This window comes from Schistocerca piceifrons, chromosome X, assembly GCF_021461385.2.
Source record: "Schistocerca piceifrons isolate TAMUIC-IGC-003096 chromosome X, iqSchPice1.1, whole genome shotgun sequence".
NCBI classification, from domain to species: Eukaryota; Metazoa; Arthropoda; class Insecta; order Orthoptera; family Acrididae; genus Schistocerca; species Schistocerca piceifrons.
In genome coordinates this window covers 176229750-176244206 of record NC_060149.1, presented here as the reverse complement: position 1 = coordinate 176244206, position 14457 = coordinate 176229750, and positions in this window count along the sequence as shown.

The following is a 14457-nucleotide window of genomic DNA, read 5'->3' as shown; positions in this document are numbered from 1 at the left end:
CAATACGCCCACACTGTGTCGTGTTTGCCGAAACTACGAGGTGTGCTCAGTCTATACCGCGTGCGGTAGCTCTTCAGATTTACCCCGTAGTAGGACCTTCACAGTATTTGCACACAGCGTAGTTGTTACACGGAGCTTGCATTACCATAATTTTTTTTTAATTAAGGAAGATCGCAGATGATGAACACTTATTGTAAAAACTGGCAGATGATCGCCAATTTAACGCTATGACATGCAGTAATTCCGTGGAAACGTCCTGATCGTTAAAATTTTAGCGATGAAGACGTACCCATGGAATTACTACATGCTAAATCTGGGTGGTCACATACCTTATCAATGGATGACTTCGTCGGTCAAATAGAAGAAATTTAAACATACACGTAAATTTGAGGAAGCATTATTTGGCTAAACCACTGCCGATCAGTCATCGGAATTAGTTACAACCGTGAAATTTATCGGAGTCTATCCGGAGCGATTTAGGATGGAACAATTTAGTTGTGGAGTGCGGGATCCAATTGTACCGTTCATTAGAAAACTGTTAAGGAAGTTCAGAAATCCATTTGGGAAGCCGTTTATAAAACAGTAGTTCCTAGATTATTTAGTGTTGGAGATCAGTGCTGGACTGGCTCCACAACAGAAAACGTTCAAAAAGGAAGTTAGAAACGCTACCTGAAAAACTTTGCACGTCACATACAGGCTAACTGTTCAAATTCCCAGAACGTCCATTTCAGAACAATTAAAGGAACGTATTACTTCCTCTCGTAAGCATGCCATGGAACTATCATGAAGCCTCATGTTGTACAAGAGCAATGAAAAATATGTACTTGAAATTTCTCGCCAACGACTAATCTCAGTCCTATCAACTACGGACACATTTAGTTGCACAAAGGTGTTAAAACCTCTAAAAACAGTTGACGATCCAAACAAATTTTTGATTGTTACAGATAAATTTTCAGGTGTTTTAAAAGGTGGTGTTCCGAGTTACTACGGTTGTGAACAATGGACGTTCCAGCAAACAATGGGTGCCCGTGCATGCCGTAGCCTGCGAGCCGAATAGAGCTCGTGCTTTGTCCTAGAGTACCGAGTTAGCTCGGTATGTATTATGTGGTAATGAACTGAGCAGTAAGTTGCAGCGCTCTACTAAACGAATGTTAGGCGTGATGGACTGAGTGACGAATGATTTCAGTTCTTAAAATCAAATACGCTGATGTTCGCTTTTAGCAGCACACAGACAGAGCGTAACTCGTCCACAAGCAATGTCGTCGTCCGACAGTGACCAGCAACGGTGACATTTCGATTCGCACATACAATGGTACTGTCTGTTATCTAAAGAACGTACCTAACGCCTGTATCACCCACGTCAAAAATGTATGCTGCTATAACGGTGTGACATAAAATGACGTAGGAGACTAGCGACAATTCTAGTAAATATGTGTAGATTTGCGGTTATGCTGCCTAGGTCACATAAAAAGTCATACAGCAGGTGAAGAATGACTTTATTGATCACAAAATACGCATGACTCGTTTGAGAATTATTTCCGTCTTCAGAAATCCTAGTGAAAAACGACAATGCCTAGGACAAGGGCACGACTTTGCACTCGGCTTGCTAAAGATGAAAACAATACCGAAACGCGTCATTCATACTTTGTGAGCAATAAAATCGTTCATTATCTGCTAAATAACATTTGGTGTGACCTAGCCAGCTTAACTACAGATCCACCCACATACATTTGTTGTTACTGTTGTGGTCTTCAGTCCGAAGTTTGATGCAGTTCTCCGTGCTGCTCTATCCTCTGCAAGCCCCTTCAACTCCGAATAACTACTGCAACCTACATCCCTTTTAAACGACTTACTATGTTCATCTCCTGGTCCCTCCCTACAATTTTTACCTCCCACACTTCCCTCTAACACTAAATTGATGACCCCTTGATGTCTCAGAATATGTCGTATCAACCATTCCCTGCATTTAATCAAATTGTGCCACAAATTTCAAATTTCGTACCTCCACGGTCTTATTCAATACCTCCCGTTAGTTACACGATACATCCCTGTAATCTTCAGCATTCTTCTGTTGCATCACATTTCAAAAACGTCCATTCTCTTCTTGACTAAACTGTTTATCGTCCATATTTCATACAACATCGCTACACTCCGGACAAATACCTTCAGAAAAGAGTTCCTAACATTTAAATCTATATTCGTTGTTAACAAATTTATTTTCTTCAAAAGCACTGCTGTTGCCACTGCCAATCTCTATTTTATATCCTTTTTGTACTGCGACCATAATCAGTTACTTTGCTACCTCTATAGCAAAACTCATCTACTACTTTCAGTGTCTCCAATCTAATTCCCCCAGCATCATCTGATTTAATTCCATTACATTCACCCATCCTTGTTTTGCTTTTCGTAATGTCCATGTTATATCCTTCTTTCAAGACGCAGTCCATAACGTTCAACTACTGTTCCAAGTAATATGTTGCCTCTGACAGAATTAAAATACTATCCGCAAACTTCAAAAATTTTATTTCTTCTCCCTGAACTCTAGTTCCTACTCCAAAATTGTCTTGGATTTCCTTTACTGATTGCTCAATATACAGATTGAATAACATCGGGATAGGCTACAACCCTGTCTCACTCCTCTCTCAATCGCTGCTTCCCTTTTATGCCCCTCGACTATTAGACGATTATAACTACCGTCCGGTTTCTGTGCAAGTTGTAAACAGCCTTTCGCTCCCTGTATTGTACTCTTACTACCATCAGAATTTCAAAGAGAGTATTTCACTCAACATTGTCAAAAGCTTTCTCCAAATTTACAAATGCTGTAAACATAGGCTAGCCTTTACTTAACCTATCCTCTAAGAGAAGTCGTGCGGTCAGTGTTGCTTGGCGTGTTCCCACATTTCTCCGGAATCCAAACCGCTGTTCCCCGCGGTCGACTTGTACCAGTTTTACCACTCTTTCGCAAAGAACTCGTGGTTGTATTTTGTAACCATGACTTACTGAGCTGACAGTTCGATAATATTCGCACCTGTCAGCACCTGCTTTCTTTGGAATTGGAATTATTATATAGTTATACACGATGTTTATCTTGCATCAGAAGGATGGCTGTATCGATTTATGAGGTGCAGTCATAAAGTTTTGACTATCATCTCAAAACATCAGGCAGCTACCGTGAAGCGTGGTGACGATGTTAATCTTTATGTACAAATATGGAGGACTTGGCGATCGCCTCGTTTGTAGAAGTCTGCATTTGGTTCTACAGGAAATGCTTCATTTGATGAAAGGCACCTTTCCGTACATCTGGAAATGCCTTCCAAGCAATGATTTCTTCATTCGAGGGAACAGCCAAAAGTCAGCTGGTGCCACATCCGAAGAATACGGAGGTGAGGCAAATTTCATAGCCCATAGCAGCAGCATGTGTGACTATCATCGGTGTAGAAAAATCTTTTAGCATAGTCGTAGAGCAAGAAGCATTCTCTTGGACTTTTCCCGCGATTGTTCGTCTTGACGGCCTCCGTTAATCTCGCCAGTAGAGGTCTGCAGAACGATCGTATGACGAGTTTTCTCTTCCGAGCATAATTTATAAGTAACACGCTATAACAGTGCAGAAAAAAACACTCTACATCACCTGGCCCATGATGATCGGGTCTTGGCCTTTCTCGACGGTGGTGAGTCCACATGGTTCCACTGTTTGCTTTCTGGTATTTTCTCAACCAGCACTAGTCCATGATGATTAGATGGCTAATGACACCCTCTGGATGGGCCTGAAGTAACTGCAACATTTCCGCTGCTGTCCCGGTTCAACACGCTTTTTGAATGTGTGTGAATGGTCACGGAATCCTGCTGATGGCGATATTTGCAATGTTCAGAATTTCTCGCAAGACGTTGAAACCTATTCAGCGACTGCTACCATTATCTCTACAGACAACTGCCAGTCTTCGAGAAACAGGACATCCACTTCTCCTGTGATTCCCGATTCATTAGAGACAGATGGTCTACCACTCGTATCTTCGTCATTCAGACTTGTTTCACCACACTGCATGCGTCTGCGGCACATAACGATATGTTATGCAACGTTATTACCGTGGACTTCCAGCAACTCGTCTTCAACAGGTGCAGCGTTGTCTTCCTTTAATTGCAGAAAACGAATTGCCTTGATATTTCAATTTGTTGCGGCTCCTCTACCAGCGTGCTGCGGTTATATGTCGCGGAGATTTCAGTGTGCACCAAGATTTCATACAGGTAGCTGCAAGCAAATAATACATTAATTACGTAACTTTAATTTTTCATGTAGATCATTAAAACTTCGTTACTTACCATCTGATTTTTATTATCAGCATTAGCTATGAGCCTACAAACTTTCCAGTTGTTAATCTGAAGAGCCTGCGGGGGTGGCAGAAGAGGCAGAACAGACGCTGCCTCGAGTCACGCCCCTTTGTGGACCGAGACTTAAAGTTTTCCAAATTAGTAACTTCGCGAGATATCACGTTACGAACCTTTTGTTTGCAATCGTTCCTCACGGACAAGTCAGAAGCAACGTAACGTGAATATGCCTAGTGAACTAAACAAATCCGAACTGTTTCGGGATAAATGTAAGTAGCCAAGTCACGCTTCTCGCAGCAAAGGAATTTTCTTCTGCATTGCCATTTATGCCACCTTGGATTCCCCCGATCCTTCTGTCCCTCCTGACAGCTTCCACCACATAAGACCCTGTACATTACTCTATTACGTTTCGCTCAAATGTTTGCACTTAACGTCGTTGTAGCGAGACTGAATACAGTAACATCACAATCCACCAAACTTAATCGCTAAATACACTGATTGATAAAAAAAAAAACTGCGAAAGTGAGGAGGAAACTAAATGAAACCTAACGGGTTGAGAGCGAAAGTGATTACAAAATCGAACCAAATTTGGAAACAAGTGGCAGTATGAGCCCACTTACAAGTATGACGTTGCACTTCCTCTGGCCTCGAAGCGTCTACTGATTCTGTTGGAAGTAGTGTCATAAAGTTCTTGTATCCTCTCCTAAGGTAAGCTGTCCCACAACTGTTGTAAATGGTCCTTGACATCCAGTATACTTGTACTGGGACAGGGTTGACATCCGAGCTGATACCACACATGTTCTATCAAGGACAGGTCTGGGGACCTCGCAGCCTATTGCAGGACCTCAACATCATGCATATTATTCATAGAGACACGTGCCACGCGGGTGTGTGCATTTCCCTGTTTACAATGTCATCACGACACTGACAAATGAAAGGTACCACATGAGGATGCAGGATGTCAGTGGCTTTCTTTGCCTTCAGAGTTCCCTCAGTCTCTAACATCCGTGAGCTGAAGTCATACCCAATGGCACCCCAGGCCATGATGCCAGGAATACCACAGCTGTGCTTCTCCAAATCACTGGAAGAATGGGACCTCTCTCCAGGTTACCGCAATATTAGCCGACGATGATCATACACGGCAGCGCAGAACCGCGATTCATCGCCGAACACACTCAGACGCCATTCATCAGAAGTCCATACTTCCAGTACGCATCAAGACTACAAAATGCAGCTGCTCATGTTGTGGTGTTAACGGCAGTCAGTGCATGGGACGGTAATTCTCTCATCCGGCTTCTACTAGGCTCTGATCAATGGTGTAGGATGATACACGATGATGCATAGAGTGCATTACATGTTCTCGGATGGCAGACTCATATGTGAAGGGGTTATGATGTGCTTGGTGTACAATACGGCAATCCTTCTTTGTGGTGATCAGAAGTAGCAGACAGGAACCTTAACGACGAGTATGACTGCCATGCTCCCATGCCGTCCAGCAGCGGGCCACTGTCAGATACGAATTTCCCACAAATCTGGATGATGCACGATATAATCAGTTGGCCCAATGGAGATCCACAATGAACCCCCCCTCCCCTTGTCCAAATCTTCCATGTGCTGATAACATTGTCTCACTAAAGTCACACTCGATGGTTCTCCAGGCTATGATGCTAGGAGAACCACCGCTGTGATTCTCAAAATCACTAGAAGGATGGGACCTCTCTCCAGGTCACCGCTGTCTCACGGCGATAAACTTACGGGCTAGCACAGAGCTACGATTCAACGCCGGACACACTCTGACGCCATTTACCAGCAGTCCATGCTGTTCACAGTGATCACTCAACTACTGACGTTGTACATGCCCCTTGTATGCCCCACTAGGCTTGGTAATAACATAAAGACGAGCAACATTAATGCACTTTTGTGGTCGTCCTACCTGTCCCAGAGATTTACCACCCTAATCATTTAGATACCCACCGATGTTGTGTACGTGTACGAAATTACATTGGCATCCGACCATGTCTTCTGGGTGCTACACTTTTCTTATCAGTCCGTGAATCTCCGTCTAAAGGCGTAGGCAAAATTGTATTGACACCTTCCTAAGAGATGCTCTCCGTTCCTTCTAAACTAAATACGTAACCGCAGACCAGATGTGGCTACAATCCGAATAAATTTTGTTGACGGCAATTGAGACAGTCATACCAAAGAAAATAATAAGGGATGAAACAGATCCCCACACGGTACACAACACAGTTCAGGGCAGTATTGTAGAAGCAACGAAAACAGCATTGCAAATTTAAAAGAACCCAAAATATCCAAGATTGTCAATATTTTATAGAAGCTCGAAAGTTAGCGCGGACTTCAATGCCATATGCTTCAAGCGATTTCCACAATGAAACCTGGTCTCGAAATCTGGCAGAAAATCCAGAGAGATTCGCTTTGCATGTAAGGTATACCACTGGGAAGACCAAATGAATACCTCCTTTGTGGGATAGCAATCGTAACGTTACCTATGACAGTGCAACTAATCGAAGTTACTGAATAAAGTTCCCCCGAACTCCTTCACCTAAGGAAATGCAGTAGATGTACCAGAATTCGAATCAAGAACAGCTGCCAACATCAATAATTTAGACGTAGATATCCTCAGTATAGCAAAGCAACTTAAGTCACTAAATAAAGGCAGGTCTTCCGGTCCTGAATGTGTGCCAGTTAGGTTCCTTTCGGAGTAAGCTTGAGAAAGAGCTCCATTTTTAGCAACGATATACAACCTCGTGACCTCTTGCTTGACGAAAGATTCGTGCCTAAGACTGAAAAGTTACACAGGTCACATCAACTCACAAGAAGGAAAACAGAAGTAATCCGATCAGTTATAAACCCATAATACTGGCATCAATTTGCAGTAGTTTTTCGAACATGTTCTATGTTTGAACTTTATGAAATACCTAAAAAAACGACCTATTGATGCATAGCCACCACAGATACAAAAAATGTCGTTCTTGTGAAATACAACTGGCTCTTTAATCACAGAATGTAATAATTGCTACTGACAGTGGATCTCAAGTCGATTCCATATTTCCAGATTTCCAGCAGGCTTTTGGCACCGCCTCTTACAAACAACTTCTCATAAAATTGCTTAACTGTAGAGTATCATCTCAACTGTGCCACTGGATTCATGATTTCCTGTCAAAAAGGTCATTGTCCCTAGTAATTAAGGGGGAAGTTATCGAGTGAAACAGAACTGATATATGGGGTTCCCTAAGTGTTACAGGCCCTCTGCTAATCGTAACGTATACTAGCGATGTAGGAGACGATATCAGCAGTCCTCTTTCCTCTTAGATTGGTTGTAGTTGGGGCTGTTGTTTACAATATAGTACGCGCGTCATTGCATCGTTACGAATTCCAAATTTATTTACAGAAGATACTTTCATGTTACGAAAGTCGCAATCGACATTGGACAATAAAAAGTCACATGGGTACTACGCTGTCTAATCATATTAATGTCACCATCTCTCAAAAGTGTGAGTGACAGACTTTTGCATGGCTGACCGCTACGAGACGTGCAGGAAGAGAGAGTACGGTTGTGGAAGGTACTGACAGGGATGTGGAGCCATGCCGACACCAAAGCCGTGGCCAGCTACGCTACCTTTCGCTGTTAGGGATCCATGGCGCGAACAGCCCGATCGAGGTAGTCTCAGATATTCCCGACAGGATCTAAATCCGACGAATCTGGTGGCCAGAGGAATACACTGCGAACTGTGACACGTTGCATTGTTCGGCTGGAAGACTCCATCGTGTCGAGGAAAAAACAAACTGCATGCAGGGGTGGATATGGTCCCCAAGGATAGATAAAAAATTGTGTTGATCCATTTTGGCTTCCAGAATGCCGATACGATCTACGAAATGCCGCGAAAACATTGCCCAGACCATAACGCTCCCTCCTACGGCCTTGAATCTTCCGACTAATGTTGTAGGGTGTTTGCTTTCAGGGGTTTCATGCCGTACACGTAACGGCTGTCTGATGAAGCATAAAGCGTAGTTCAACACATCCAGTGTATGTATGGACGTCCAGTTGCGGTGAACAGCTGTCAGCATTGGTGCATGAACCAGGCACCTGGTGCGGAGGCGCATACGCAGCAATGTTCGGTGAACGATCGATGAGGAGACACTGTTGCTAGCCCCTTGGTTCATCTAGGCGGTCAATTACTCAACAGTTTTACGTTTATTCGCCCGTAGGTATCTGCACAGCCGTCGTTCACCGTGGTGCAGCACTGTTCTCTTGGCGTACGTTTTGGATAGTGCCATGTTGCCATGCACAGCATACTTTAATCGCGGCGGCATTTGAACAATTTATAAACTTAGCCGTTTAGGAAATGCTTCCACCCTTGTCTCGAAAACCACTGCACTGTTTTCCGCCTCACCCCCCCCCCCCCCCCCCCCACCGCTTCCAACACGCGAGCCGTCTGTGAGTGGTTGTTGCACGTTGACGTGGAACATAGGCAGTGGTCACATTAATGTGACTGGGCCGTGTGTAAAACTTCGGTTAAATTTCGTTTAGAAGGTAAATTATACAAACTGAAAAGTTGTCGATTCAACTAAATACCTAGGAATGACAGTTACCAACGGCTTAAATCGAAAACTGTAGATAGAAAATGTTGCGGGAAAGGCGAACCATGGACTGCGTTTTATTGGCAGAACAGTTATAAGATGCAATAAACCCACTGAAGAGCGGTGACAGTACTTTTTTGACTCCTACCTACTTAGGGAGAAACGACCATCGTGATAAGATAAGAGAAATCAAAGTTCGCATGGAAAGATTTAGGTGTTCACCCTTCCCATGTGCAATTCCAAACTGCATGGTCGAGAAATAATCTGAAAATGGTGTTACGAACCTTCTGCGAGAACCTAAGTACGAATTTCAGAGTTGTCGTGTAGATACCTCTGTATTTGGCGGAGGGAAGCTAGTGTCTCTATGGTGGGGGTATTTATTCTGCAGGCAGTCTGCATCAAGTTTCCATCGGTGGATTATCTCTCTTGTTGTCACCCCTCACATATGTATGCGAACGTCAAGACCGACTGAAGCTAGAAAATTGCTCTTAGTAGAAAATAATACTTTGTAGCTCTAACAATACTGAAGCGCTCGTTCTTAATTCACTGTTCCCTCAAGTCACACACTAAATGAAAGTCATCTGAGATGCGTGCGCAGCTCCTGGTCTAGTGGCTAGCGTCATTGCCTCTGGATCACGGGGTCCTAGGCTCGATTCCCGACCAGGTTGGCGATTTTTCTCTGCCCAGGGAGTGGGTGTTTGTGTTGTTCATCATTTCATCATCATCATAATCATTCGTGACAGTGGCTACATTGGATTGTGTAAAACTTGGACTGTGTAAAAACTGGGACTTTGTACGGCGCTGATGACCACTCGGTTGAGCGTCCCACAAACCAAACATCATCATCCGAAGTGCCATTCAAGGATGATTCTCCTCTGTTACTCCGTGACGTGTTAACACCCAGGGTGTCTGGTGGAAACTGTAGTGTCAGTTGTATCGTGGCGTGGGTGGGGTGTGTGGTGTTGCCGCATAAGCTGCTTGCGGTGCCAACTCTGCTCTGGGGGCGGTGCAGAGTGCATGGATTTGGCAACGGCTCCTGGGAACTGCTGCCAGTTAACACCAGAAACGGTTACGCAGCGGCTTGACATTGTCGTAAACTCAGATGGTCATATGACTGCACGTTTAGTGCAGGCTCTTTTTCGGTAATACGATTCAGAGAATTAGGTTCGCCAAGGTTTGAAAGGCAACAGGACCCCATTATCCTAGGCACCTGACGATCTGGAGCCTCGGTCAATGCTTTTATGTTTTTACTGTCCTAGGGTTCTTCCCTATTCTGAATTTTGAAGTTGCGCGCTCAAAAATGACATTTCGCCGTGTGGACCGATAACGGAATGGCAGCGTGTGTTAAGAATGAGTACATGTATATGTAAGCGAATAGAAACTTGAGAATCGCAATCAGCATCAAACAAATTACGTCCAAATAGATTCGTCTGCTTTGGTAGTCGAAGGTAGTAGATGTGAAGAATCGAGTTACAGCTCAGTTTGCAGTTTTGAGACACTTGCGAAAATCGATGACGGGGACAAGTACGATTTTGCTGAAAATTGTTGTTAAATTACTATTTCATCAAGACTCTCTGTAATCCGTGTCATATGCCTCTCAACATGCATATTACTGCTTTATCAGAATTCATCGTTGTATAGCTTACGGGCGTAAAGCAATTTTAAGTAAGCATAATACTTATTTCAAAATAAAATGTAACTGGTATAAAAATCACTACCGACGAAAGTAAAGACACTGAATGTCATCTTCGTACTAGAAATTTATTTCTGTTCTCGAAACGTTCGAGGTTCGCAGAAGGACTTTCTGTGCTGTAACGTGTCGTTCATCTTAACCTGCGGGAGTGTAATCTACGCTTTATGATCCAGCTGTTAGATCTCTTGGTATCACTCATGTCTTCTTAAGTCCATCCAAGGTGACACCACCGTAATTCTAATGCTAAATACCACGTATTAAGTATGCTAACGATTTGATAAATAAATACATATTGGTAGTAGTTAAAAAACTATAAAGTCTGTCACCTACGTCGTGAAAATGCATCTTAATTAGGAACTAACTAGTGATCTGTAGTTCGGTTCATGTCAGATGCCTGTTCGAAATTCATCGTAAGACAGCTGACCGTAGGACTTGGGATAACGTAGTGTTCTCCTCGTTCTTCTTTCGTCATGTGAAGTATTCGCACGCAGTTCAGGTTCACTGCCGTCTGTAGTAATAGTTCGATCGATCACAAGAAGTAAAAGGTCTCTAACAAGAGGTCACACAAAGAAGTTACGGAGCTCTATTTTCTAATTTTGAGTAACTATTGCACGTATGGGCCATGAACACAGGAGCAGTAACATGCCCTTAAGTAGATTACACGATTCTGTTGTAGTCATACTCTGATATCCACGAACATATTACACACCCGACTGACTCGATTAAATTCGTTAACTCGCTTTACCACTTGTTCATTTTTCTCAGTTTTAGGCTTGTTTTGTCAGCTACTATGGTACCTTTGTGATTCTTTTACTCGTACAAAGATCGTTTTTAGTAACGTTAGACTTGTTAGTTTATCACAAAAATATAAATCTTAATAGAACTCCAGCAATAAAACGTAATTACTGGTCTAAAAATTCGTATTTGCTGGCATATAGTCCCTTGATGGTGTAGTATCTTAAACTTTTTATGTTCTATACATTCCCCTTTTATATCTACGAACTTGCGAACATGTTTTCTGATAAAATCGAAATTAATATTGTTACACTGTTCACTCACATCTCATAATGCTAGAAACGCACGTTTTAAGATGAAATAAGGATCATGAGAATAATCTTCCGTTTCCGCTGCAACCTTCATGTCTTCTCATTAGTGTGCCGAAAGCTGAGTCAAAATCCCTCCGTAACAAAGGAAATGGTCAGTTCAGGAAGGTGAAACGAGATTAGTATTATCCATCGCAAATCTGGGGAGTAGTCTGCAGTAACTACCTTGAGGAGACAAAACATCATGGCGAGTGTTCACCATGAGATTCAATGCCGCCTGATGATGTTACAGACGAGGAAACTGTACACGGTGAGTCACTAACTTTTGCCACCAAGAATAACTCCGAAAGCATGATAGTAGCTGAAACTTTTGTGGGCAAACGTTGCATCGGACAACGGGGGCCATAATATGACATTTATTCTTTTTTGCTAGGTGGGGTAGCTTCAGAGATATGAAGGTCAACTTTGTTTTTTAAAATGGGATGCTATAATTTGGTACTTATTTTCTGATGGCGACTATCGAGACGAATCCAATGATGTGTAACAGTAAGGTCTTTGGAGGTCAACGAAGGTCACAAAGGTGCCATGAACGTCCATTTACAGAAGGTGTTCGAAGTGATCACCATTAAGTCTGTGATATTCACCATCAACGTTTTATAGAATCACGGATAACTTGTTGTCGCGGATGCAAATAAGACTAGAATTCCTTCTTCTGCGGGGCTTTGTCGTTATCCCATATTATACACACATACATACATATCGGCGTTCACGGACGCTAAAGATCATGCTCTGAACTCACTATGTTCCTCCATAGATGGCGACCTTGGGCACTTTGGATCCATTTCCCATGGACACCCAACTGCTGAAAGTATTTCTGCAGTTCATCCTCCCATCGATTCCTTGGTCTTCCAGTCCGTCGATTTCCACCAGGTTTTCATATAAGCACAGCTTTAGTCCTGCACGTTTCTCACCTTTTCGTAACGTGCCTTGCCAGCCTTATTCTCGGCGCTTTCATTTCCTGTGCGATTTTCGGATGTTTCATTATGCCGTACAGTTCCTGAGTCTTTCTAAGGCTCTTCGTGTTCTTTTCGCAGGTTGGTCCAAAGATCTTTCTCATGATTTTCTGTTAAAAGATGAGCAGTCTCTCTTCTTTTTTGTTTTTGGTTCTTAACGTTTCTGCCCCATATAACGACACTGGTACTAACACTGCATTATAGACTTTAAGTTTGGTCTTAGCTGACAGATTACTTAATGACGTTATATGTTTCAGACTGAAATAAGTTTTAGACCCATTGACAATACGTTGTTAATTTCTTATTTTAGATTATTTTGCCTGTTGAACAAGGTTCCACGGTATTTAATATTTTCAACTATGGTTATATTCCATATTCCATCCTGCAATGGGGGCATTATTACTGGCTTTTCTGAATACTTTTATCATTTGTCTTCTCTGTATGAATCGTCAGTCCAGTCTTACTGGCCCTCTATGATAAGTCCTCTACGGTTTCTGCCGTCTCTTCCTGTGACTCCGCTGTGCCTGCAATGTCGTTTGCATAACCCAATAGCTGTACTTTTCCATTTAACTTCACCGCTTTTCCTTCTCTGGCTCTGAGCACTATGAGACTTAACTTCTGAGGTCATCAGTCCCCTAGAACTTAGAACTACTTAAACCTAACTAACCTAAGGACATCACACACATCCATGCCCGAGGCAGGATTCGAACATGCGACCGTAGCGGTCGCGCGGTTCCTGAATGAAGTGCCTAGAACCGCTCGGCCACTCCGGCCAGCTTTCCTTCTCTTTTCATGTCCATATCGGTCGATTATTTTTAACTGTGTTTTGCAGTGCGCCACTGGGGTTATTGGAATACGTGTACATATTAAATCAGTGATTACTATCAAACATCCCCTCTCGATATGTGGATCGACCCACTACGTTTCAGATGTATGATAGTGAGGTATGCACAAGGAAAAGGAACAGGTGGTTGGCCCCGACAAATGAATCGTAGATGTTGGTCTTGTATTAAAGTAATAATTGTTGATGCAGGGGAGCTTATGTTCATCTGCTGAAATTAAAATGGAATTCATCAAAAACTTGATTTAGTGACAAATTTTGACCGTATGTAAAGCAACACAGAACATGACATTATAAATCACACTACTTCACAAACTGCAGATGATTGCAAACGGAATCTGAATGCTTGCAAGTTAATCCCTTGTGATATTGGATCAGAAAGGATACCCCGGGAAGGAATGGAAGCAATTATAATAATAAACTCAGGAGGTGCTTAATTGAATTGAAAATGCGGGGTGTCAATGGTCATGATGACTGCGGCGATTACGAAAAGTGAAGGGAACAAGCATGCATGGATACTAAACAGCAAAGCCGTGGCCAGGGTATCAACTCATGATGCATGGCCGATTTAAGTTCCTAGTAATGCGAATCATAAAAATGCGCCTGTTACCAAGTCGGGGCTACTGATTCGCCTCATCGCTGCGTGGACCTACATTTGTTATGCTGAGCTGTCATTAAAGCAGTTATTGGATTGCGGAAGGTCGTAGGGCATCTCTCGAAAACTGAATATTCAAAATCTTATCTCTAATACCCCTCAGTCTCGCTCGCGATACGCATGAGGAAGGATTGTCTCATTTTTAGCCAGTGTCTCTATGTCTCTAAGACTTCCTTTTGTTATGAAGAACTTTTGTTAAAGTCTTTGCCAGTGGAATCATTTTTATTGGGCTAAGCAAATGGTGGGAGACCTCTGCTTCAGAAAGTTGCTGTTCTGACGAACGGCAG